Here is a 26,514-nt window from a genome sequence, read left to right as displayed (position 1 = left end):
TGTAATCTGGTAGATTTAGAGCTGACAGGTGGTACATGCATAATTAAAGATGACCTAACACAGAATGCTCTCATTCCTGGCATATTATCAGACACTTAAGCAAAGCAATTATCAGTAGGCAATCTTTTCTGTCAACAGAGATAGAGATGAAACATTTCTTCAATTAAGAGGATACTGCAAGGATGCTGTATATATATCCATCTGCAAATACTTGAAAATCTTTGGAGCACCTCTGGCCAGTTAAATTGTGTGTTTTTTTCTCCTCTCTGAGTTTTCCTGGAATGTAACTTTTTTTTTCTTTATTGAAGTAGGAAGGTCACATTTTAAGCATCAGAATCATCAAGATAGGAATAATTCAGGGGCATCATTAGAGATCCTGATCTAAGCTGACAAGGAAATCTCTGCATTTCTCTGTCAGCATCCTGTTAGGGTTTACAAATACACCAAACCTTCCTTAAAAGTGCAAGGCAAAAAGAAAAGGGGGGGGATAAGGTTCAGATAAAAGTAATTAAAAATTTTTCTTTAAAGCAGAATAATTCCCTCCCCATGTTCCACCAATGTCCAAAGGCTTTTATTCAAAATTCATTTTTTAAAACATTTTTAATTGGAGGATAATTGCCTTACAACATTGTGTTGGTCTCTGCTGTATGATGCAAACCAGCCATAAGTATATATATGCGGCTCTTTCTTGAACCTCCCTCCCACCCACCCCTCTAGATTGTCACAGAGCACCAGGCTGGGGTCCTTGTGTTATACAGCAGCTTCCCACTAGCTATCTATTTCACACATGGTAGTGTATATATTTCAATGCTCCTCTCTCAATTCGTCCCAAACCTGCCTTCACCCGCCGTGTCCATAAGTCCATTCTTTACGTCTGTGTCTCTATTCTCGTCCATAGAGGGGTCCCAGAAGAAGAAGAGAAAAACAAAAAGTATATCGGTGTTAGAGAATTTAAGAGAATTATTGTCAAGCAAACTTCATCTTGAATCTAAGCGATTTAAGGATTTTTTTTTTTGAAGAAATAAATACTCTTCAAAGGAAGAAAGGTCTTGACCACATGATGGATTTCCCATTTCAGGCCAAAGAGGGAAGAGGCACTATACTCCCTAGTAGAGTACTATACTTTTTATAAATTACAGTGCATGTACTTTCTATAAATGAATGCATTTTAGCTTTCCTCGGAACAGAAATTGCTTTAATGTTATAGTGAGACAAGTGATTTTCTCTTCTCTTTTAAAAGGTGCTTTATACGTTAATGGGTTTTTTGAAGCCTGTGTAAAAACTGGCTTCCCTGAGACAGAGAACTTCACAACGTTTGTGGGGCATATTCTGCCACATTTCACAAGAGGTCTTATTGTTTAAATTCTTATATCCTTATGTCATCTGTGAACAAACGGCCTTATTGTTCATTTGAACATGTCTTCATAGGATCTCTGGTGGTAGGGCTGGTGTTGTTGTTTGCATTTTTTTCCTCATCAAGTCAGAACAAAAGTCTCTTTTTCTGCAGCACTGGGAACTAGGGAACGTGGAGTGTGTGGCAGCTGTTGTCAGTTGGAAACACCATAACGATCCTGTTAAGTGAAGTGCTAACATTAATGGGCTGACTTCTGACAAGGAAATCAAGATCTCTGGAAAAGTTTCTTCGACACAGCAGACTTCAAGGTAATGCAAGATAGATGTACTTCATAGAACAATTAAGACTCATCCAGTAGGGGACTTCCCTGGTGGTCCAGTGGTTAAGAATCCACTTTCCAGTGTAGGGGATGTGGGTTCAGTTCCTGGTTGGGGAACTAGGATCCCGCATGCTGTGGGTCAGCCAAGCCTGGGCGTCCTAACTATGGAGCCCATGCACTCTGGAGCCCAAGTGCCACACCTAGAGAGAAGCCTGTGTGCCGCAACGAAGACCCAATACAGCCAGAGATAAATACATAATAATAAAGAATCATCCAAGCTCCCCTGGTGGCTCAGTGGTAAAGAATCTGCCCGCCAATGCAGGAGACGGGTTCAATCCCTGATCCAGAATACCCCACATACCTCAGAGCAACTGAGCCTATGCGCCACAGGTATCAAATCTGTGCTCTAGAGTCCAGGAGTTGCAAGTACGGAAGCCCACATGCCCTAGAGCCTGTGCTTTGCAAGAAGAGAAGCCATTGCAATGAGAAGCCTGTATACAGCAACTGGAGAATAGCTCCCTGGCTGCAACTAGAGTAAAGCCCTTGCAGCAACGAAGCCCTAGCACAGCAAAAATAAATTAATTAATTAAAAAAAACCATAAATAAACTTAGAGGTGGGCCTTTTGGATAACAGACCCAATTCCTTCCAAGACGTGTTTTCCTTGGGAGATGCTCCATTCAGAATATTAGTGGAAAGATACCAGTAGTCTTTGGGGAAAACATAATCAAGGGGAGAGGTGATGACGATGGCAAGATCATTCATGGGAGATGCAGCAGGACCCAAAGCTCAAGTTCATTATATTTCTCAGAACTAAGAATAGCTTCTGAATGAGGATTCACAATTCTCCACAGACCTATTTCTCCTAAGGAGCTCCCCCTGTCCCTTTCCAATTTTAATGTAAAAAAAAAAGAGAGAGAGAGAGACTATAACCAGACATGGATAAGTAGGCAGGAACAAAGGAACCTCTACAGATTGGAGGAGCATCTAAACCAGCCATGTTTTAGGTACTGTTAAACACCTTCCATCAGAATTCAATTCAGAAAAACTCAAAAAGTGTACTTTGATAGCATGCTGCATCAAAGGCTGGGACAAAGAAACACGTCATATGTGTATTATTGGGGCCAACAACGAAACACATGGCATCTCCCAAACGATGGCATGAATGAAAAGAAAACAGAAGACCTAAGGTACACACTACTGTCAAAATGGACATAATACAAAGGCAGAAAAATTCTAGGGAATTTATTTAGGGAGAGACTCTCATTTCTCACATAGTCCCAGCCTTTTTGTGTCACTTAAGTAAACGAAGCAACGTCTGTAAGCATAGTCCTTGTGTGCTGAGGATGACACATGATGCTAAGACATTCTATATCATGCCTTTATACTCAATGATTACTTCAGAATCATCAACTAACAAAATTTTAAAAAAGTCATTAAAGTGGTGGTACCTTACATAAAACAGAAATATCAACCATCTTTTCATGAACCAAGCTTTCTCCTGCTGCTGCTGCTAAGCCGCTTCAGTCGTCTCCGACTCTGTGCGACCCCATAGACGGCAGCCCACCAGGCTCCCCCGTCCCTGGGATTCCCCAGGCAAGAACACTGGAGTGGGTCGCCATTTCCTTCTCCAATGCATGAAAGTGAAAAGTGGAAAGTGAAATCACTCAGTCGTGTTCGACTCTTCACGACTCCATGGACTGCAGACTACCAGGCTCCTCCGTCCATGGGATTTTCCAGGCAAAAGTACTGAAGTGGGTTGCCATTGCCTTCTCCTATCTACCCTCAAAACTAGTTTTCCAAGTATCTTGGTTTTACTAATTTTATGCTTGGATGAACAAAATAAGATTGCAACGATGGCTACAAAATAAAGACTAAATTGCGATACCCTGATATTGATGGAGTATTATTTTAGAAAGAATAAAAGTCAAACTCAAGGAATTATTTTCATTGCTATCTGCATTTTCTGTTTCACAAAGGTTGCTTAAAATTTGCTGTTTGGAAGCCTTTTAGAGACATTTCTGTAGTATACCATGCATTCTCTTTGTTAACAGACTATCAGAGATGCTTATCAGGTTTACTTCACTAAAGACAAAGTGTTACATGGATTTAAGAAAGTCAGTTGGCAAAACTAATACAATTATGTAAAGTTTAAAAATAAAATAAAATTAAAATAAAAAATAAAAAAATATTGAAATTAAAAAAAAAAAAAGAAGAAAGTCAGAATGGATGTAGTTTTACATCTCTATCCACTCAGAGAGGACATCTGCTTTCTGATTAAGAGGCAACCGTGTAACTCCAGAGCGCTTGGTCTGGCTTTTTTAAGAACTGGCACTGGAGGTCAAAGTGGACAAAGTCCCCAGAACACATCCAACATGACAAAGAAGGCAGCCATATAATTGATGCTCTTATGTTCTTCTCCTAATATTTTTCCCCAAAAGTGAAGCCTCACTTCACTGCAGGGGAATAAAATAGAAGAAGTGAAAAAAGTTTTTTTTTTTTTTTTTTTTTTGCCACAAACTGCACTTGAGGAATCAACTGTTCTTCACTTGGAATTCTTTCACGAAATGAAATGTTAGGTGCAGGTACAATTTGTTGCCCTTAGGGATAGAAGGTGATGAGGGGAAAGATATGTTAGAAGAGGATGAAAGAAATGCATGTTTCTATGAAGCCAGGGGTGGGGGAAAATAAAGCAATATTACAGACAGGATGGTTACATCCCCCTAATGTATTGGGTTGGCCAAAAACTCCATTCGGTCCCCATAAGCTGTTATCAAAAAACCTGGACGAACATTTTGGCCAACCCAATATTTTTGGATCAGCCCCAAAACAAGATAAGACAAGGGCTAGATCATAGATGAACATGTAGTATCACCAACTACAAATGACAAGAAAGAGAATCAAGCACTAACCAGTTTATACAAATTAACTTGCATTTACTCCCTTGTGGTCAATTGAAATCTATACCCCAGGAGACACGACTGCTTTCACATGTACCCATTTGTAACCTCTGAAAACTAATTAACAAAGGACACAGAATCTCCAGGTATAATGGAAACCGGTGACGTCCACCCCTGCAGCCAGCTCTATAATATCTTCCGCAGGGTGCTGACAGCCTTCTCTTCCCTCCTCTCATTCCAGCACAATGCCTTCAGGTCTGAGTAATGTAATTTACTGGAGTGGAATTCCCTTGATACCCTGTGCAGCACTTGGTGACAGTATCATTTATACTCCACAGTGTCGTGGCCTGACACTGATCCATTGGCCCTCGTGCCTCATTCGCAGCAGAGTGAGCAATTTCACCTTCCACGGTGCCCTTCTGGGGTGCGCATGGACAAATTTACTCCATTCAGCCCTAATTACAAACCTTGGTTGAAATGCTCTCATTAGATTTCTATTTCTCACTCCAAATGTCAATCCGATTGAAAATGCCGATTTTCCTGAGGATTCATCCATTAGCAATAAACTAAAGCATTCCATGACTGAGTGCATTAAACCAACAACATGGACATGCACTTAAAATACATCATTAGAGCAAATCTCCATTGCAAATGCTTTACATTATTCAACCAAAGGAATAATGAGCCCAGCCTGGCCAGTACCCTCAAATTGCACATGAAGGATAGGTTAAAACTGGCTGTTATGAAGGAAGAAGCAGGCGGTATATCAACGAGATGAATTTCAGAATCTCATCCCTTAAGAAGGTGTGGGAGGAAATCAGACCCAGAGCCTAATTTATCACCTCCTTTTGCCTACCATTTTTATAGAAACTTCGGTCTGTGGCAAAGTACAATAAGACAGGCAAAGATAATGGGGAGTGTGTGTGTTCATGGAGGGGAGGGAAGCTGTATCTGTGATGCTAGGAACTTGTTAGTCTTCTAGAATGATTTGCTCTGCCTGAAAAGCATTTTTCCATTTCACTCAACAGAAAAAAAAAAAAGTGGAAAAAGCAGCAATGTCTGGATGCACTGAAAGAATCTGGGTACCATCCTTCCTTTTTAAAAAAAGTTTATTTATTTTTAAGTGCACGATAATTGCTTTACAGTATTGTGTTGGTTTCTGTCAAGTATCAACATAAATCAGCCATAGGTATTCATATGTCCTCTCCCTCTTGAACCTCTTTCCCACCTCCCTCCCCCATCCCATCCCTCTAGGCTGTTACAGAGCCCCAGGTTGAGTTCCGAGTCATAAGGCAAATTCTCATTGGTTATCTATTTTACGTATGGTAATGCATGTTTCCCTGTTACTCTCTCCATATATTCCACCCTATCCTTCCACTGGCAACCTCCCCACTACCCTGCCCCCCCGCTCCTGCCCCACCAGATTCATAAGTCTGTTCCGTGGGTACCATTCTAATGAAAGAGAGGTTTTGCCTGTTTAGTCAACCTGAGAAATGTCTCCAGCTCACTGGACTGATAGGGTCCCTAACATGAAAAATCCAGAAAATCCAGTGATGATGCTAACATATATACTACAAATCAAAGGTTGTACCCATGACTGAAGTGGTAGGACAGATCATGAAAAGGAAAATTTGGAGAGAAGAATTTTTAAAACTAGCAAAATACATCAAGTGATGAAATCAAGCCATCACTGCTTTATACCTGTACCGTGTTTTAATTCCTTAGCTCCTTAGTCTCATTTATCACTTCTTGTCAGGTCCCTAGTGAGGGCAAGTCAGGGTGCAGTCATAATGTCTTTTTTTTAACTTGATAAATGAAGAAACTGAATCCCAGGAAGGTCATGGAGGAAGCTGAAGAATCTGATGTATGTAACTCTTTACATGTAATACTAAAGGTTAACCAAAAAGGTTAAGTGATACCTACAATGATGACCTGATTATGAAATACACAATATATTTACTTAATGAAAAACTTTGGTGGGCAGAAAAAGACTCCTAGAAGGCTAGATATACATTACATTCAAGAGAAAATAATTTGCAAAAAATACTAAAAAGAAGCAACAGGAGTTCTTTTCTGCTTGTCAGCATCTGGTTATCTACAGGATTGATCAGTAACCAGAATGACAACAGATGTGATATTTTCTATAGGGAATTCTACCACCATGGAAGCTAATTGCTCCTCAAGTTTTGCCCATTCCCAACTGAAATACTTAAAACCTTCCTTGATTACAACATTAGCACTCTCTCTTTCATGATGTACATCAGCAGGTATTACAGTGAATGTGCACAGATGTCAGAACTGAAATATTCACGCTGAAATAAATTGAGTGGGAAGGCAAAAATAACTGATTATGCTCAACACAGTGCTCACCTTAAGATGAAAGAGAGGCTTTCATGGTGCTAATTTAATGGCAAAATAAAAAACCAAGACCCCAAAAGCGACACTAGTAGCCTATGAAGAACCAAATTATTTGTAAATGACCTGTAGCCTTCTGATTGAGAAACAGTGAACAAGAGGATGATCTTGTGTCCATTTAATTCCAAAATGTGTACTCCAAGCAGAATAGGGAACCGCCAAATGCCCTGAAATTCTCCACCACATTTGTATGATGCAACAGCATGAATAAGCATCACCACCATCCTTTTACTGAGTGCTGGCTCTGTGCTTCAAGTATGTTATCTCGTTCACTCCCCACCACCACCCTCTGAGGTAGGCACTCCCCCTGTTTCAGTTTTTAATTAAAGACATCCAGGCCTAGGAGAGGTTCAATGAAGAGATCAAGGTCAACAGGTAGCTAACTGAAGATCTGATGCTGATTAGTCCTCTTGTTTCCCAAAGTTCTGGTCTCACATTAACCATCCCTCCTCACCATCTGCTGAGCCTGGAGACAACGAGTGGGGAATATGATTTGTAGTCTTCAGTTTCCAGAGGCTTCTGGAATGACTGCCCTCTTGACTCATCCTATTTCCCAAGTGACATCAAACTGAAAGGCTTCAGCAGACACTCTCTTCACTTGCAGACACCCTCATTCTTTGGAAATGCCACAGCCACTCAGCCAGTAGCACGGGGACAGCACCATGGCTGGGATCACGGAGTTGCAAATTTCCCTGTGAAGGTTGACACCACTTCTTTCTGTCTGGTATTTCCTGTAGCCACAGACAGACACGTTACCCCTTACTGTGGTTGCAGGAGACCTGGCTGGCAGATGAAGGGGAGTTTTCACTTGGTTAACTGCCCTCCGACATCTGTGCATAGAGCAGGTCGGTGCCCATCCCTAGTCCCCTCTCCCCAGCACCCTGTCCCTACACAATCAAAAAAGTCCTCCAATCTCTCTGCACCACCACTAAGGAATCCTCCTGTTGCTGTTCTCTGGGTCTACAAGATACAACTTTCTAACATTGAGCCAAAGAGATGGATGTTGTTAAATGGCATTTCAAACAAGGCAATTACTTCTCAAAAAATGATTCAAGGATCCTGTCACTATTTCTTGCAACCTTCTGCCGACACAATTTGCTTATGTGTGAGTTGTGTCTTTCTTTCTTCAGGAGGGGAAAATGCTGATCAACTATCATAGGTAGACACACAGTGCCCAAATGTGGCCAACTTTTTGCTGCTTAAACAGAGAGACACATTTATTCCTCCCAACGCACCACTTACCAGACAGATGCAAAGATGCGGGCAAGCCAGTCATCAGAATTAACAGAGTGATTGTGCTTGCATTACATATTCTGATTTGTATGAATCTTATTTTTAGCCATGCACAAAAGGGCAATAAATGGAAAATCTTATTCTAACCGCTACTTTTTCTGGGCCACCCACACTGCTCCACCTACCGCACAAGTCCACAAATGTGAAAAAAGAAAAAAGAAAAAAAAAACCCAACCCAGGGTTCGTCCTAACAAGGGATGCAAAGTGGCTAAAATATGTGACATTTTTTCCAGTTAGTGTTTGTACTTTCATTCTTTTTCTGTATCAGGACTTTCAGGGAAAACAACGTTGACTTATCTCTGGGCATTTTCAAAGACTCCACGGTGGCAGGGCGGACGGTGCTTTGGCAAGCGTGATCCGCCAGGCACCGCCACCACCCTGTCACCTGCCGCCTGGCAACCAGCTTCCAGCAAAGAAACATACCCCCAAAAGGGTTCTGTAAATTCAGGCAGATGATACCGACAACATCTTGTTTTGCAATAAGGACAGTGTTTTAAAAGTTCCTCAAATGAACAAAGGGACATCAGAAACGTAAACGTTTCTAGAACGGAGCAGGCTGTCAGGAATGATCTTGCCAAAGTTATAGCAATAGTTCCTATCCTAAATCTGCTCTTGGGGTGCTGAGGGCCAGCACTCACTGGGACACAGCATCTCCTTGCCATCTCCCTTCCCTTCTGTGCATTTTTGTCTCTGTCTGCTCCATCCACTCACCCCCCAAACCCTCAGCTCACCAAGCATGAACTCTCGCTGCCGAGCAGAGCTGCTGATGTTGAAAAAACCCACCTTGAGAGCAATAAGAAAAAAAAAAAAAAATTGAGGAAGAGGATGTTTCTGGGGGCATAGAGAGGATAGAGATGAGAGTCTATTTTTGATCACCATCTCTTTAGACTTTTCATGAAAAGTTAAGTTATTAAAGTCCCAGGGTACCAATCTGAATGCTTGATCCCCTGAACCCTCCGCAAAGCACAGAAGCAAACACACGCAGACAGGGATTAATATTTAAAAGTCAGTTCCACCAAATAATGAAGACACGAAAAGAGTCAACACTGAGAAAGGCATCTTTACCTGTGCACTTGCTCATTATCCAGAAACTAGAGGAAATGTTGTCATCCCCGGTAGCTACTCGCGCCCTGCAGAGCTCACACCTTCTTCCCAGAGCAGTGCTGATGAGATGGATCAGAAAATCTTTGAGGGGTTAGAGTCCACTAGCATCAGATCTCTGACTGCTGTTGTAAAAACACGGGTAATTAAGTGTTACGAAAAAGTGGGTCATCCACGACTGAGGTACAACCACACCTCCCCACACTAGACTCCAAATGACTGTGCTGTGACAGGGTGGGAGGGGTCTGAACGCAGCGAAAGCAAAACTTTCATGTGGTGAGCAGTGTTTTAGTTTTCACTAGTTTAGGTTAGAGAAAGTTAATCTCAATGTCAACTGCAAACCAACTAAAAGTTTTTGAAGTTTGACGACAAATGCTGGCTGTTCGTGTCACGGGAAATTTCAGAGACAGTGTCACAAACAGTCCGAGGGACAGTCTCAGGTTTCTGAGACATGCCTGTCGCTGATGAGCGAACGCCGTGACTCAGGGAAGTGAGGAGGTCAAATCGAAACCGAAGGTAGGGAACTGAGTGCTCAGTATCCACACAAGCATCTCCTTCTCCAAGGGAGGATCAAGGCACTGCAGACCACTTCCCACACTGGTACCCGACTCGGGCGTTCCACACAATTTACCAAAGCATCTTTCGACTGTCATCAGAAGAAGGCATCTTTCGACTACTGTCGGAAGGAAGCAGAATATACACTGAGCTCGGCACATTTGTTCATCTGTCATGCAAGAGCCATAGCACAGAAATTTTAATTCAAGTCAGCACACTGTATCCCTATTATATACTAGGACACAAAGGATGTGAAGGGAAGCAGAGGAAAGAACCTAGAAAAAACTGCTATTAAGAACCTAAGGCTTATACAAACGATGATGAGACCTCATTACACACAATGTCTAATATGGATCATTTAAAAATTTTATTTTTTATTTTTTAGCTGTGCTGCGTGGCATGTAGGATCTTAATTCCTCGACCAGGGATTAAATCTGACCTCCTCCCACCCCTACTCCACCACATTGGAAATACAGTCTTAAACCATTGGATCGGCTGCCAGGGAAGTCCCCAGATAACTTTTGAAACATAAAATCTCTTCCAGCAGCTGTTTACTATACATTTAATATTCCATTGACATTAATGTTTGTGGATGACATTCCTACAGCTTTCCTCAGGCGATTCCTTTAACAATCCCCTTCATTTTAATCTGGGTTGTGTCTCAGTGTTCAAAGCCCTTCCTAAATTTGGCTAAGAGTCAGGATTCATCCTGATCCAAAGTTGACGTCTCTCCAAAGGGAAGCACACAGATACTCAGCACAACCCACACCACAGACTGAACACCACACCAGAGGAATCTGAAGAGATGCTTCTCTGAAGAGGGATACCATAAAGAAGACTGAGCACTGAAGGATTGATGCTTTTGAACTGTGGTGCTGGAGAAGACTCTTTGAGTGTCCTTTGGACAGCAAGGAGATCAAACCACTCAATCCTAAAGGAAATCCACCCTGAGTACTCATTGGAAGGACTGATGCTGAAGCTGAAGCTCCAATCCTTTGGTCACCTGATGCAAAGAGCTGATTCACTGGAAAAGACTCTGATGCTGGGAAAGATTGAGAGCAGGAGGACAAAGGGGTGACAGAGGATGAGATGGTTGGATGGCATCAGTGACTCAATGGACATGAGTCTAAGCAAACTCCAGGAGATAGTGAAGGACAGGGAAGCCTGGTGTGCTGCACTCCATGGGGTCGCAAAGAGTTGGACACGACTTAGTGACTGAACAACAATGACAAATGATGCAAAGGAAAACTCTCTGGTTCATAGCACAGAAAGGGCTATATTTGAATATAAAATTAGAATTTTATTGGGGTCCATATTGTTTGGAATATGGTTGGGGAATAGGGGTGGGGAATCTGGCCCATCAACCTTTCCCCCTTCTGCCAAATTGTCTTATAGTGTATCAATTACAAAATTTTACCTATCTATAACACAACCAATTGACCTAACACTAAAACCATCTGGGACCACATTAAATCTTTCTTTTATCATTCCCAAGGCTCAAATAGGATATTGTAGGGTCACTCAAAAATCTTATTTACTGACGGAATCCAGAAATGGAAAAAAGAAGTTAGTAACAGTTTCCACTTGATAAAGACACTGGTGAGTCTACAGGGGTATCTGTTCTTGTAAGAGTTGATGAATGTAATTTGAAGGGAGAAAAATAAGCAACTAGGAGATCACTGTCCTATAAAATGATAACAAAGTTATCATTTCTGAATTCCACCAATTTGTGGGATGTCAGCAGTCCAGAGTACTGCTTGTCAATTTGGAATTGGTTGACGAAAGGAAAGAAGTCTGGAAAAACACAGAAAAGTAGGAGTTAACAGGTAGGTTGCATTTGGGTAGCTGGATTAAAAGTGACTTATTTTCTTTATTCTATTCTGCTATTTTATAAATTTTGTATCATAAGCATGTATTACTGTCATAATTGGGAAAGTAAAGCTAATTATATTTTGGTAAAAGGAAACAATTCATTAGTTTCTGATTCTGTTTTTTCTAGTCACTAAGAACACTTAATACATGGGATCTTTATAGTAACCTGGGCTGGTGACAAAGCAGACATAAAATACAGGGAAAATCTGCTAGAAACAAGAGATTATATTTTCTAGTTAAGCATGACAAGGACTCTAAGAATACTGCTACTCTACAGAGCTTTGCAAACAGTGTCCTTCCTCACTGTGACCATGGTCTGGGCATGCTCCAACTGCCCCAGAGCTCCATAGGCCAGGGACCTCACAGTGGTCAGTTTAATGTGTGTGTCTTTGGAAGAGGGTAGCTATCCCTTGGGTTAAATCATGGCTCACAGAGCAATGGGCACATCCAAAAGAGAGCACACAAACTATTTCTAAAAAGCAACAGATTGGAAATGATGAGAAAAAATTGACAAACTATTTGTACTACAGCTGACGTCAGTTGGTGAGCAGCTCTGTCATTTGCATGGCTGAGTCGAGAACTCACAGTGAACACCTTTTGGAATTTGGACACGTCTATTACCACGCTGGTTACATCACCACTACCTGTACCATCAGCGTATATGCAGAGAATGCAAATTAATCTTGGTGGTGCCTTGAACAGAACATGACTGTGAGACAGTATGTTACAAAGAATCACATACATTCTTAAAAAAAACAGAATTGGCTTCAAAACTATGCCAATGTTTCCCCAATGAAAATAAGAGCTAAATATACATGTTCATGAAGTTATTTTATATAACATTCTTATCATTAACATCACAACTTTTAGAGAGCCTCCAACTAGAATAAACAGAATAAGCATAAAAATAATTATCTGAGATTAAACTCTGGTACTGGAAAGGTGGTAATAGCCAAAACTTGCATGGTTTCTCAAGAAAAAAATGAATGGTATATTTTTCTATTCTAAGTCCAATTAAGACATGAAAATAGGTACAATAAGATCTAAGTTAACTACACTATTTGAAAACAAGAAGATCTTTTTTGATTTGTTTCAATTTTCTGGGGAATTGACAGCTAGAAAATGCTTTCTGTTCAAAATCTTTCCAAAGCAGTTTCTTTTTCTACTTATAAAGGAGCTAACCATTCTCAGTGAATCAGCAGGTCAGTGTTACCAGCTACAAATATCCTCCAGGGTGTATTTCTAACTTTATTAAACCAAAACTACCTTGTTTTCTGAATCTCTATCACTGAAAAAGGGAAGTGGGACTTGTGCGGTAGGGTGGGTGTGGGGTGTGAGAAGGGGCGGGGGTGGAGTGGCGGTGGGAAGTACCAAGGCTAGTTAATTGAGGGTTCTGGTTAGTTGGGTTCCAGGTAGCTGAGCCATCACTAAATATGAATTCAGTGCCTGTATCCAGGTACATCTGATTCTCGGGGCCGTAAGAGTTTATCAGTAGAGCCCCCAAAAGCTGGTCTTTGTTGGTTTTTCTCTAGCTCATGTCTTTTCCTCTGGGGATTGTTGTAGGCAATCTGTGTCAGGGTGTCCGTCTAAAAATCATGGTGTCTGAACTCCTGGGGTGAACTTGTTTTGATTAGAATCTATATCCATGTTGTTTCAACTCAAGCTTAGGGTGCCGGTATCTACATGTGATGTCAAAGATGAAGAACCACTTACTTCTCCTCTCTTAAGACTTGCTCCCCTGAATTTTCTTTTCCATAAAAACATTTCATTCCAACTGTTTGATATCTTAGCAGCTCCCTAAGCAACTGACTCCAAAACTTTTGTTGCTATGCCCTGTTCTCAAAAAGCATGGAGAGTATTTCTAAGCAGGTTTGGAATGTCTGGGTTGGAAATGAAGGACTGATTTATATCCACTGTACTTTGATGATTTTACTTCAATTCTTTTTTGGTTATACTTTTTCCTTGAGCCAAACACATACATACACATTTATGTATGTATATATGTTTATAATTCACACACATGCATTTATTATTATTATCTTTTTGAAAGTTGTTCAGTCGTATCTGACTCTTTGTGACCCCATGGACTGCAGCCCACCAGGTTCCTCTGTCCATGGAATTCTCCAGGCCAGAATACTGGAATGGGTAGCCATTCCTTTCTCCAGGGGATATTCCCAACCCAGGGATCAAACCCAGGTCTCCCGCATTGCAGGCAGATTCTTAACCATGTGAGCCACCACGGAGGCCCATACACATGCATGCTCATAGGTATAAATGATTCTGATATCTTAAGGAGGATGTGGGATAACTCAGAAGTTTTTGAGCTCTTTGAAACTATGGATCCTTATGTACTGCTCTTTAGGAATTACAACCCCTAGTCAAACCTCAAGGGCAGGAACTGAAAAGAGTAAAGTAAAATAGTAAAGGAAAGGAGGCCTGAGGAAAACACGGCTACCTAGGCCCCAAGAGAACTCACTGATGGTTCTCCAAGGCTGGTTTTCTAGAAACACAGAATAAAAAGCAAAATCCACCTCCTTTCCCAAAATTAGGGCCCAAATGGACTAACTCAGTGGGTTCAATCCTTCTTATTCCTCACCGGCCTCCATGTTACTTCTACAGCTGTTTTGTGAGGTATGGGTGCAGTAATATCCAATATTACAGAGATTTGCTGATGGGGTATAAGCTACACTTCACTGGGAGAATGTCAAACAGGCATTAGAGTGAGAAGCCCTGTTGCCAGAGATCTGTTTGCTACTAATTTTCTTTCCAAGTTTCCACTTTCTACTAGGCTTCACTCTGGGGCAAGTCCTGGTCCCGTCTTCAGGTCTGCCTCCAGTGCTAAGACCTGTCAACTGCCTCCACAATTCACGCATTCTGGGGTGTGGTACCCAGACTGATTAATGAAGTCATAATTCACATGAACTGCAGCAGTCCCACGACTGGAGCACAGGGGTGTGCACGTCCTCTCCATCCTAGGAAAGCAGCTTTCCTGCATGCGTACAGGAGATTTTAGTAGAGATGACGGTTATCGATGACAAATTTCCCTAGTGGTTTCGGACCAATTTGTCCTTGTCCCAATAGAAAATCCATTCCTGAGACTGAAGTCTAATATTCTGCAGGGCCCTTACCTTTGCCCAAAGGGTGTCCGGGAAGTGCTGGGGCTGAGGGAGTTGTGAGGGATATGGACACTTATGCTTCCTCCTCCTACTCAAACTACGGCATTCCTGTCAAGCATTACTTAGTGTTCTTCCTGGTATTCTCAGAAGGAAAGTAAATTCTGGTATTCAGGGTATTTTTGTGTGTGTGTAGTAAGATATACACAACATAACATTTATGACTTAAATCATTTTTTAAGAGTATAGGTCAGTGGCATTAAGTTGTTGTTCTAGTTGCTAAGTCACATCTGACTGTTTGCGACCCCATGGACTGTAGCCTGCCAGACTCCCCTGTCCATGGGATTGTCCAGGCAGGAATACTGGAGCAGGTTGCCATTTCCTTCTGCAAGGGATCTTCCCAACCCAGGGATCAAACTCACAGCTTCTGTGTCTCCTGCATTGGCAAGCAGGTTCTTCACCACTGAGCCACCTGGGAAGCCATTCACATTACTGTGCAGCCATGACCACCATCCATCTCCAGAAATTTTTCATCTTCCCAAAGTGAAACTAGTCTAGGACTAGTCTAGGTACATCACATAAGTGGGATCATACAGTATCTGTCATTTTGTGTCTTGCTTATTCCACTTGGTACCTTCATGTTTCATCCACGTTGGAGCATGTGTCAGAATTTCATATTTTTAAGACTAAATAATATTCTCTTGTATACATATTCCACATTTTCTTCATTCATGGTTGAATGAGTTGCTTCCACCTTTGGACTACTGGGAATACTGATGTATGAACATGGATGCACAAGTATCTGTTCAAGGCTCTGTTTTCACTACTTTTAAGTGTATACCCAGAAGTGGAATTGCAGAATCATACGGTCATTCTAGGCTTCCCAGGGGGCATAGTGGTAAGAATCCACCTGCCAATGTAGGAGATGCAGGAGACATGGGTTCAGTCCCTGGGTTGGGAGGATCCCCTGGAGGAGGAAATGGCAACCCACTCCAGTATTCTTGCCTGGAGAACTCCATGGGCAGAGGAGCCTGGTGGGCTACAGTCCACAGGGTTGCAAAGAGTTGGGTACGACCGAAGCGACAGCACACACACATGGTCATTCTATGTTTAATTTTCTGAGGAATCATCATACTGTTTAGTGTTAAGTTTTTTATATTAATAAATGTTTTAGTGCAGTTTTAGGTTGACGGCAAAACTGAAAGGAGAGCACCATGGGGTCCCATATACTCCTTGTCCCCAAATGCGCAATATTTATTTTTCAAATTTTATTTTTTAACCCAGGCACATGGCAGTGAAAGTGCCAAGTCCTAAACATTGGACCACTAGGGAATTGCCAAGACATTATTATTTTTAAAATTTACTTATTGGCCACACCACACGGCATGTGGGATTTCATTTCCCTGACCAGGGATTGAACCCATGTCCCTTGCCTTGAAAGTGCGGAGTCTTAATCACTGGACCACCAGGGGAATCCCCATGGCTTTCACAGAGATGCTCTAGGCACTTGGTGTGTTGAACGCTTCACCCAAGGCTGCAGGGAGTGAGCCAGGAAGGGGGCACCAGGGCCAGCAGGAGTTTTCTGTTCCAAGTCACCCAAGGTGTCACAGCAGCATTCTACCTGCCCTGGCTTGTCTTGCAGTTATTAAACTGACTGACACCAAAGGTCATCCACCAGGGAAACCTGAAGTGTAGACGTGGACACTCACAGGTGCCAGCACAGGAAAGCAGGAGGGAGATGAAGGAACATTTGATCCAACCCATTTCTTTTACTTCATGGTGAAGACACTTCATAAACTGAAACTTCCCAGAATGCTTTGCAGAATAACCAATTAGTGCTTGACAGAGATGTTATCATTTGTAAGGGTAGAGTGATAATAGGTAATTACCTCGCTCACAACTCTGTCAGCCCGATTACCAGCCCTGTTACCCTCTGGGCAGCTCCCAGAAGACAATTCTGAATTAATTCCTTCTAGAACTCTTTCATCACTTCTTGCTCTTTTGGTCTTATTTTTCTGATTTTGTGATTTTTATTTTAAAAGCATGCACTTAAATCTATCTCCAGGGTTTGGGGTTCTGTTAACATCTAGGTAGCAGGTAATGCTCCTTCATTACGTATCTGCTTGGGAATTGCTTTATTAAAAGTGACTATTCCCAAGCAACTGCACATATTCATCTTGCACAGGGACCCTCAAATTTTACAGGTGGCCTTGGCTACTTCTTTCTGTGTGATTCTTGGCAGCCCTTCCTTTCTTCCTTCTTTCTTTCCTTCCATTATTTTAACCCTTTCTGATAATCAGTTTTTTTGTCTGTAAAATGAAAGCAATGCCAAATCATGCCAACCATTCCGGTCCTGTTCAATCACTTTATTTAAAAAAAGTGACTCCTCTCAGTTTTAAAAAGTTTTGTTTTTTTTTAAAGTGACTGTTCTCCATTTCAGAGAGTTACAATAAAAGAACTGTAAGCCCTAATTGCTGCTTTGAATGATAACATTAACCATATGAAGTAAAATGTTATAAATCACCTCACCATGCTTATCCACAGATTCAAAATGCCCATAAAATTTCTCAAACATTTCCTAGACAGCATCACTCAGACTATTTTCACACTCACATTGACTCAATGAAACAAAAAACATGTTATTAGAACTTGTACACTGAAAGCTTAGAAACATACAAAATTCATACAGGTTCATAGGTATACGTGTACATTAGCACGTGCGCTCCCATATACCCAAGTGCACAGTTGTTGAGTCAAACTCTTCTACTTTATTCTATGAACATGGACTAAATTGTTCTTGTCTTCCGCAGAGAGGTGACTGGCTTGTCCCAAAGCTAACACAGTAACATGCTTATCTTAAAAATATGTCAGTCCTGAGAACATAAAAGCCCACAAAACACTGGTTTTGCTGGCTTAGACTTTTGATTAGAAGTTCACCTTCCTTTTGCAAATCAAGTCATTTAAGAGTATGAGGGGAAGGATCATACTGGGATGATTCACTCTGAAAGGAAACAATATATTTTCTAGCCCAGGAGAAAAAGGATTTTCCCTTTGGAGTGTGTCTCAAAGCATGATGAGGACACACGGGAAAAGATGGTAGCTGTCACTATAGCCTGTTAACAGCACTGTCAGTCACCCTTGTTGAAAGGCAAGGGCAGAGACAGCCTGGTACTTGTGCCCTGGAGTTGAGCTGGCACAGAATAATGGCATCTACTTGGATGGACTTTCAAAGGTGACAGTGTCGAGAAGACCCTTAAAGTCTCTTTTCTGAGAGTTGAGTTCATGTATTAAGTACAGCATTAATATCTTCATTTTAGTTTCATACACGTTTCTACCTTTATCATTCCTCCTTTCAGTCACGCTTGAGTTACAGCAGTGATTCTCAAAGTAGGGTCCCTGGACCAGCCTCATCAGGATCACCTGGAAATTTGTTAGTAAAGTAAATTCTCAGAGGCCCCTAGATCTCCTGAATCCAGTAACTTGGGCATGAGCTTCAGCAAGCTGGACTTTCACAAGCCTTCCAGGCGATTCTGAAGCATGATAATGGGTAAGATCCACCGAGTTAGGGAACCACCCGTAGGCAGAGTCTAACCCCTGTGCCCTTCCTCAATAATAATTCTCAAGACACTTTGTTATTATTATCTCAGAAAATTCTTAGCCTTTTTTGGTTGGAGGAAAGAAACCTTAGTCAAAACTTACATGTAATTTTTCCAGGTCCTGTGCTGGCTTCGAGTCTTAGGATGCAGGGAACTGGGCGAAGGGAGAGAAGAGAAGGCTACAGCAATCCATTCAGACATGGACCCCAAAACCTTGTGGGGCCACCTTGTGACAGGTCAGCGAGCATCCACCTGATTGGGGAGGAAGACTGTCCATTAGCACAGAAAACCTTGCATGTCCCCTCTCTCCTGCAAACCTGCTACTCCCAATCCTCCGATTTCATGACCTCTAACTTCCTGTGCCTCAGGACCAGTCCAGCTAAATAGAACAGGATAAAATAATCCAGGTATCAATGCTAGGGCTCACCACAGTAAAACACATCCCTCACTGGGTGCTCTTCTGAACCCCAAAGCAGCTTGGACATATCCAGACAGCTATCTCTCTATTTCATCTCCTGAATGTTTTCTTTCAACAAATCAGAACACTTTGGTTCAAAAGACACACCTGGCTATATTAACAAGAAGATACAGGAAACAATGGAGAAGGAAATGGCAGGCCACTCCAGTATTCTTGCGTGGGAAATCCTGTGAACAGAAGAGCCTGGCGGGCTACAGTCCATGGGGTCACAAAGAGTCGGACACGACTTAGCGACTAAACAACAACAAAAAGAGTTGTGAAAAATTTGAAGCAAGTGATAAATTTGAGGATTCCAACTGAAATGAGATGATCCTCTGATACTTCAAATATGTTTTCTTAGAAAATAATAGTCCTTATTTTTTCCTGAGGATAAATTAATACATGCTTATTATAGAACATAAATTTATGGAAAAGAATCAAGAAAAAATAAACATCAATTGCAACCTTGACACTGATAAATCATTCATGGTATTTTGTTGTATCGGCTCATGACCCCTTAAATGAAACTCCTGGGCCAGATACACTTCAGAGTTCAGAACTGCTTGGTGTTAAAGAGTATTATGATGCTAAACTACCATTTGTTGTATGATGCCCCATCAGAATCTGAAGCAGCACCCCGTAATCACACACATTAGAATCTCTGCAGCAAAAGAGATGCATATTCTTATTTGGTCAGAAAAAATAGAGCCTCACATTAATTCAGGTCAGATTTTTCTACCAAACAAGTCACCAAGAGACCTTTGTGATGTTTGAACCAAATGCATTCAGTACTGGAGACTAGGGATTGTGGACTGGTATTCTTTTCAGATACACAAAAATAGAGCACAGTTTCTCCTTTTTGAGTCAATATTATATGAACGTAAACATTTCCTCAAGTTATTAAAAATTCTTCAGAAACATGCTTTTCAATGTCTGTGTAGAAAAGTGTTTTATTTCATTATTTCTCTCATTTGGGGAATGACATATTGTTTTCTTTTCTTCTGTTATTGCAGATGACACTTTGACAGATGTATCTGAATATCAAATCACCTGAATGTATTTTCCTAGGCAGATTCCTACAAAAAGAATTGTGGGGTCAAGTAGAGTGAGCTTTGAGGGTCCTGGTGACTGTTCAGAAAAACTGTACCAATTTACACTCCTGCCACAGCATGAGTTGTGGTTAATTTGTTTAGTTACCCACTTTATTGAAGGCACAGGAGAAACGCACTTGCCCATCACATACCTTAACAAAGTTCTAATCAGGGACAACCACGTTTAGATTGCATTTTTTTCTTACACAGATGATAATGAGCAGCTCATTGTTTTTCACATAATAAAGCGGGAAATGGGAATAAGGTGAGTTTACCATCAGGTGGCCCTCATTAGATGGGACTGAGTTGGATCTGGACAAGGGAGGAATTGCCCCTCTTCCGTGGAGGGAGTATGGACGTCATCGACATCATCGTGAAAAAAAACACAAGCATTTTCCTTTGTGCACTGATTAATTCTGTTTCTGGAAGACCAGAGCCTTGCATTTCCCTTGCATTGGGTATTTTCCTATTTCTTGGACATTAGACTGCTCTTCAGAATGGCCATCAGGGAGCAGAAAGAGACGTGAAGACAAAATTAAATCAGACAAGCCAATAATCATGGCTAACCCTCCCAAGTGTTCACGATGTGTCAACTCTAGTGCCAAGTGCCTTACATGCTTTATCTCATGTAATGCTGACTGCACTGTACAGAACCTGGTGGTGGTGAAGTTTGAAAGCATGTGCTTGCTCATCAATCCCCCTTCTCCCCTAGTTAGTCTGGAGGAATTAAATGTTTGCAATTTCAAAGATCTCTTCGAGCCTAACATCTTGAATGACTCCAAGATAATCCAAAGACTCAATGACTTCTAGTCAAGCCATAAATCCAAATGTTACCCTTAGATGTTTTTCTGTCGGCACCGCCAGTACTATCTGTAGGAAGCAGTGAAAATAGTATAAAATCCAAGAAGAGTCCAAATAATTGTAAACACGTCGAAGGTCTTATATGGACAGGAGGGAGGCTGTATTTCAGTACAGTTGAGAGCCGAGAGTCTGTTCACACAGAGAAAAACAAAGACACACATATACTTTAAAAAACCACCAAACCTACAAATATATTCTTCCCAAATGAGACTACAAGTTTAGTAATGCTAAATCAGGGTTCACAACTCCAAGTTCCTCTCCATTTACAGCCTTTTCTAATAAATTTTCTTTCTCTCTACCCTTTATGTATTTAACCTTGAGGGATAATTGATGTGTGTGTGTGTGCTCAGTTGCTCAGCCATGTCTGACTCTTTGCGACCCCATGGACTATATAGTCTGCCAGGCTCCTCTGTTCATGGAATTTTCTAGGCAAGAATACTGGAGTGAGTTGCCATTTACTACTACAATTGATATAGAGATGGACATAGTTTTCAGACACTGATAAAAGAAAATGGAAGAGATATTTTGTTACATGGAATGAAGTAACCCCACTCTTGCCCTCATCTAGAAACTCAGTTTCTGCAGTTTAGTATACACAATATAATGGCTGCAGTTCATAGAAAAAGAGGGGGGTATAAATTTAATTTTATTTTAGGAGTGAGTTAAATTATCTCCTCAACAATCTTCTCAAAAACTAAGGGGTGCTTCCATTAAATCTATCAAAAGACCCAAGATGTATCAAGAAGTGGACCATTTCCTCCACTGCAGCTTTTCTTTATACTTAAAATAGCATTCTCCTGATAATTAGGTGTCAAGTGGGTAGAAGGACTTCTAAGTGATTTTTCTTTGCCACAATAGGGTATACGATTAATTTTCTAAGTATACCAGGCCTATAGGATGAGAAAAATAAGGTGATAATAAAATATTGAAGGCAAGAGAAGAAGGGGATGACAGAGGATAAGGTGGTTGGATGGCATCACCAACTCAATGGACATGAGTTTCAGCAAGCTCCAGGAGCTGGTGATGGACAGGGAAGCCTGGTTTGCTGCAGTCCATGGGGTTGCAAAGAGTTAGACATGATTGAACTGAACTGAGAGGAGATGACCACTCACCCTCAAAGAACATACTTTGTTTTTTCCAAAGGGCCTAATAACTTGGGAGGAGGAGAGAATTAAAAAAAATAAGCCACCCCTAGTAACAGACATTGACATTGACATTGAAGTCACTCAGTTGTGTCAGACTCTTTGCGACCCCATGGACTGTAGCCTACCAGGCTCCTCTGTCCATGGAATTTTCCAGGCAAGAGTACTGGAGTGGGTTGCCATTTCCTTCTCCAGGAGATCTTCCTGACCCAGGGATCGAACCAGGGTCTCCCACATTGTAGGCAGATGCTAATGCATCTGAGCCACAAGCTCTTTAGCTACTCAAATTGCACAACTGCATTTTTAAAGCTAATTACAAATTTGGATTCTCTCATTTAAAGAATGTACTTCAAAGCAGCCCACTTCTATTTTAATGCTGAACCAAAGTCTGTAAAAAAAAAAACAAAAAACAAAAAAACCCATTGCTTGAATAAAATTACACTTTCAATGTCAGTAAATCTTGAACTGCAAAATACCACAAGCTTAAAACTAGTAATGCCATGTGGTTCTGTTATCTTACATTTACGAGAGAGTTTATAGTCTCCTAAGCCCTACGAGACTTAGAGGGTTGCGACTCAGAGCAGCTTTGCTATCAAGGGCAGGTCATTCATCGTCTCTGAGCCCAGTGCCTTTCCAGGCTCCTGTGAAGATCGAATGAGATGGCAGACAACAGAGTTTTCGCAAACTCCTAACACATACATAAAATGCTGGGTATCCCTGTCCTTTTTACTAGCAACTTTGCAAGGCATAAAGATACTAATCCCCATTTCACAGTTAAGGAAACTGACAACAGCAAAAACAAAACAAATGAACAACAACAACAACAAAACCCCAAACAAAACAAAACTGAGTTAGAGTTTTATCTTAGAAATGGCCACAAATCCGCTGAGTAACTCTCTGGACGTGATTTCCTCAGTAAAATGAGGGAGTTGAATAAGATGCTTTTAAAACTCTTCTTGAGACTAATGGTTCTGTGATCAGGGACTTGGCCATGGTAGGGATGGGGCACTCTTAACAATGACTCTTAGGAAGCAGTGTCCCCTGGAGGTCAAGGTCAACAGGTAACAGTCTGCAGTACTGGGATGGGGTGGTAAGCAGCCTCTCACCCCTGGGGACGGGACGGGCATTAATTCATTTTGCTGGATTAAGGGGAGGCTGGGGACATCCTAGGTGAACAGCCAGGGCTGCCGGGGCATAGCAAGGAGGTCCTGGAAGAGCTTAAAACAGTTGCTCTTTAGTAACTGGTAAAATATTTCACTATTCTAACAACTAGTATAGCCAAATATGTGTAGACCCCTGGGAATGTCAGTCTGGTGAACAGCCCTACTGTTGCTGGACTATTAGTTTCAAAGAGATGGCACCTTTGTGGGCCACCCACCTTTCCTGACTGAGTTCCTACAGTATTGGAGGACAGATCTAAAAGGGTTACTTTTTGTAGTGTGAGTGAACATCACTGTTACATGGGAATCTCACTTCAGAAGGGCTGGAGCCACTAACTTTGGCTTCTACTACCAATCAGTCCATTCTAAAGGAGATCAGTCCTGGGTGTTCTTTGGAAGGACTGATGCTAAAGCTGAAACTCCAGTACTTTGGCCACCTCATGGGAAGAGTTGACTCATTGGAAAAGTCTCTGATACTGGGAGGGATTGGCGGCAGGAGGAGAAGGGGACGACAGAGGATGAGATGACTGGATGGCATCACTGATTCGATGGACGTGAGTTTGAGTGAATTCCAGGAGTTGGTGATGGACAGGGACGCCTGGCGTGCTGCAATTCATGGGGTCTCAAAGAGCTGGACACAACTGAGCGACTGAACTGAACTGCACTGAACTGAATGATACACTACCAGGGCTATCTAACACAGCTTTCTGTGAAGAGGAAAATATTCAGTATCTGTGGTGTCCAAGGAGAAGGCAATGGCACCCACTCCAGTACTCTTGCCTGGAAAATCCCATGGACGGAGGAGCCTGGTGGGCTGCAGTCCATGGGGTCGCTAAGAGTCGGACACGACTGAGCGACTTCACTTTCACTTTCCACTTTCATGCATTGGAGAAGGAAATGGCAACCCACTCCAATGTTCTTGCCTGGAGAATCCCATGGACGGAGAAGCCTGGTGGGCTGCAGTCCATGGGGTCGCACAGAGTCGGACACGACTGAAGCGACTTAGCAGCAGCAGCAGCAGCAGCAGGTGTCCAAAATGGTGGCCATCAGCCATACGTGGCTATGGAGAACTTAAAAGTTCTTAAAGTTCTTTAAGAACTCCACAGAGCTTAAAAGTTCATAGTGAGACAGAAGAACTAAATTTTAAATTTTAATCAATTTAAATTGATTTACATTTAAATAGGCATACCTGGTCACTGGGTACCTTATTAAACAGTGCGGCTCCAGGCTGCCTCATGTACTAGCTTTCTAGGCAGTATTTTGGACCCCAGAAGCTCACAGGACAATACATAATCATCTCTTCAACAAGCATTTACTGACCTCCTCCTGGGTACCATTTAGGTGTCTTGAAACAATGGTGAATGAGATCACCAGGGACATTTCCTGCTCTCGTGGTGTTTCTCAGCTAGATTGATGTCCAAAGACCTCACAAAATCTTGACGTGGTTCACCAGACTGCTCTTAGGAAAAGGTGGGTGAGGAGATATGGTAATGCTACACTAAGCGTGAAAGCACTGCTTTTTCGTTTCTTCATATTTACTGTTAGAGAAGCTGGGGGAAAGTTTTAAAAAGGGATATCTAAATGGTTACTGTTCACTCACTTACAAGTAAAGTCACATATCCCAGAGAAGGGAAATTATCTGTAAGAAATTCCCTCTTGCACAAACTTAAATTTACTTAGAATAAAAAGTCAGTGGGACCTGCATTCTTCAGCTAAGAAAAAGTAAATGGTTATTTAATTACAGCAATAGTCATAAAAAAGTACAAGCAGGTCTCCAGCTGCAAGCAGTGGGCAAGGGAACATTTATTCCAATTAGCTGTAAAATGATCAGGTTTTCTAGAAGGTACTTCTTGTGTAAGTAAGGCTGATTGCATTCTTTTACTCTACAACTCCACTCTTAGCTAAAATTTTCACAGTGGCTTGAATGAGATTTGATGAGCAAAGCTCTCTTTGCTTTCCCCCAGGCAACTCCAGGTGGAAATATTTTTATCTACATCCCAAATCTAATACCAGCTATATTATTTCTAAGAAACATAAAAGTGGTTTGGTTTAATGATTTTCCAATTTCCAATATTGCTTCCTGTGTCCAGTTGTCAATTTTCTCCTATCTTGATCACCTCTTCCTACCTTACTGGGATTCAGATTGATAATAAGAAAACATGACAAAATATTCAAGAACTGTTTTCTGCTCTTATTTGAACAAGAATCCAGGTCTGCCAAAATTTAAGAGGACAGAGATATTATGCTCTGGGATACAGTGTTTTTAAGCTAATTATCTCCATTGTATTTATATTATTTCACTTGAGGAGAGTCACCAAGCTAAATAACGTGATTTTGCTTAGCATCACAATGGGATTGTACCTAGATGATATCATTGAGTCAATCTGACTTTCAGGAGCTTCAAAATGCCACTCTGGTTCTTCTGCGCAAAGTTGCAGTATTGGTTTTTAAGGTTAATAAAAAATGTCCATCTATACAGACACACACACACTCTATCACTCCTTCCCTCTGAATTGAATAGAAAGAGAAATTACAGTGGTCAGAAAACAAGATGAGAGTTCAAAACTTAATTCTAAAATTACAAATTCCATTTTGAGACTACCATCTGCTGGAAAAGGTTAAATCTCAAATGTTCTGCTGGTCCCATGCTGTATAAAAATATTACCAGAAATTTGGTGACAGCTTTAGCAATAAACATGCTAACTTGTGAGTGGCCCTGGAGTCCTTATTCATATTCAGAAATACTAAAGAGAGTAGTCACATACTATTTTATGACCAGAAGGGCTTTGAAAAGAAAGGGGTCCATCGACATTATTTTTTTAAGAAACTACAGAGGTGAGTTTTTTTTTTTGAAAATACATTTCAAACAGAATTTCAACAGTCACTTGTATGAGGCAGAAGACCTTTGAATCATAGGTCTTGTGGCTTTTGTGTTTTGTTCTATTGGCATGGGAAGGTGATATGAAGAAATGTGCTTTTTTTTTTTTCCTGCAACAGAGAAAGAACTGGGGAGCAGCCACTTCAGACAGGATGGAGAAAATTAATTAAGAGAAAACATTTCTGAAAGTTTCCACTTACACATTTCAGATGCCAAGTTACTCTAGTTGGAGAACCCCAGCTAGAAAATTCACTTCTTTGATACTCAAGGTTTTACCTTCCCAAAATATAGTGGAGCGCTTGTTCAGATTTGCACCCCTAAAAGGACAGTGCAGTCAGAACAACTTGCCATTGACAATTCTGAAAAGAAGCAGCTAAAAAGAAACAAGTGTTGAAAATACACAATCTGA

General features: G+C 41.3%; 1 protein-coding gene across 4 annotated transcripts in view; it reads right to left on the bottom strand.

Moving 5' to 3' along the window:
- Nucleotides 1-26,514, bottom strand: part of BACH2 (BACH transcriptional regulator 2) — a 386,540-nt gene that overhangs the window by 141,093 nt on the left and 218,933 nt on the right. Inside the window, exon 3 of one of the 4 annotated variants that reach the window (XM_086317710.1) lies at nucleotides 18,620-18,768. The exons of 2 other annotated variants lie outside the window; for them this stretch is intronic. The gene's annotated coding sequence lies outside the window, so the exon portion shown is untranslated. Of the gene's footprint in view, nucleotides 1-9,344; nucleotides 9,561-18,619; nucleotides 18,769-26,514 lie in introns of those variants that run through there. One more of the 4 variants, XM_086317711.1, reaches the window with a different exon arrangement.

This window comes from Bos grunniens, chromosome 9 (genome assembly GCF_055505025.1).
Source record: "Bos grunniens cultivar Pamir isolate PY7600 chromosome 9, Bosgru_T2T1.0, whole genome shotgun sequence".
In the NCBI taxonomy this organism is placed as follows: domain Eukaryota; kingdom Metazoa; phylum Chordata; class Mammalia; order Artiodactyla; family Bovidae; genus Bos; species Bos grunniens.
This window is presented reverse-complemented; position numbering and strand designations above follow the sequence as displayed.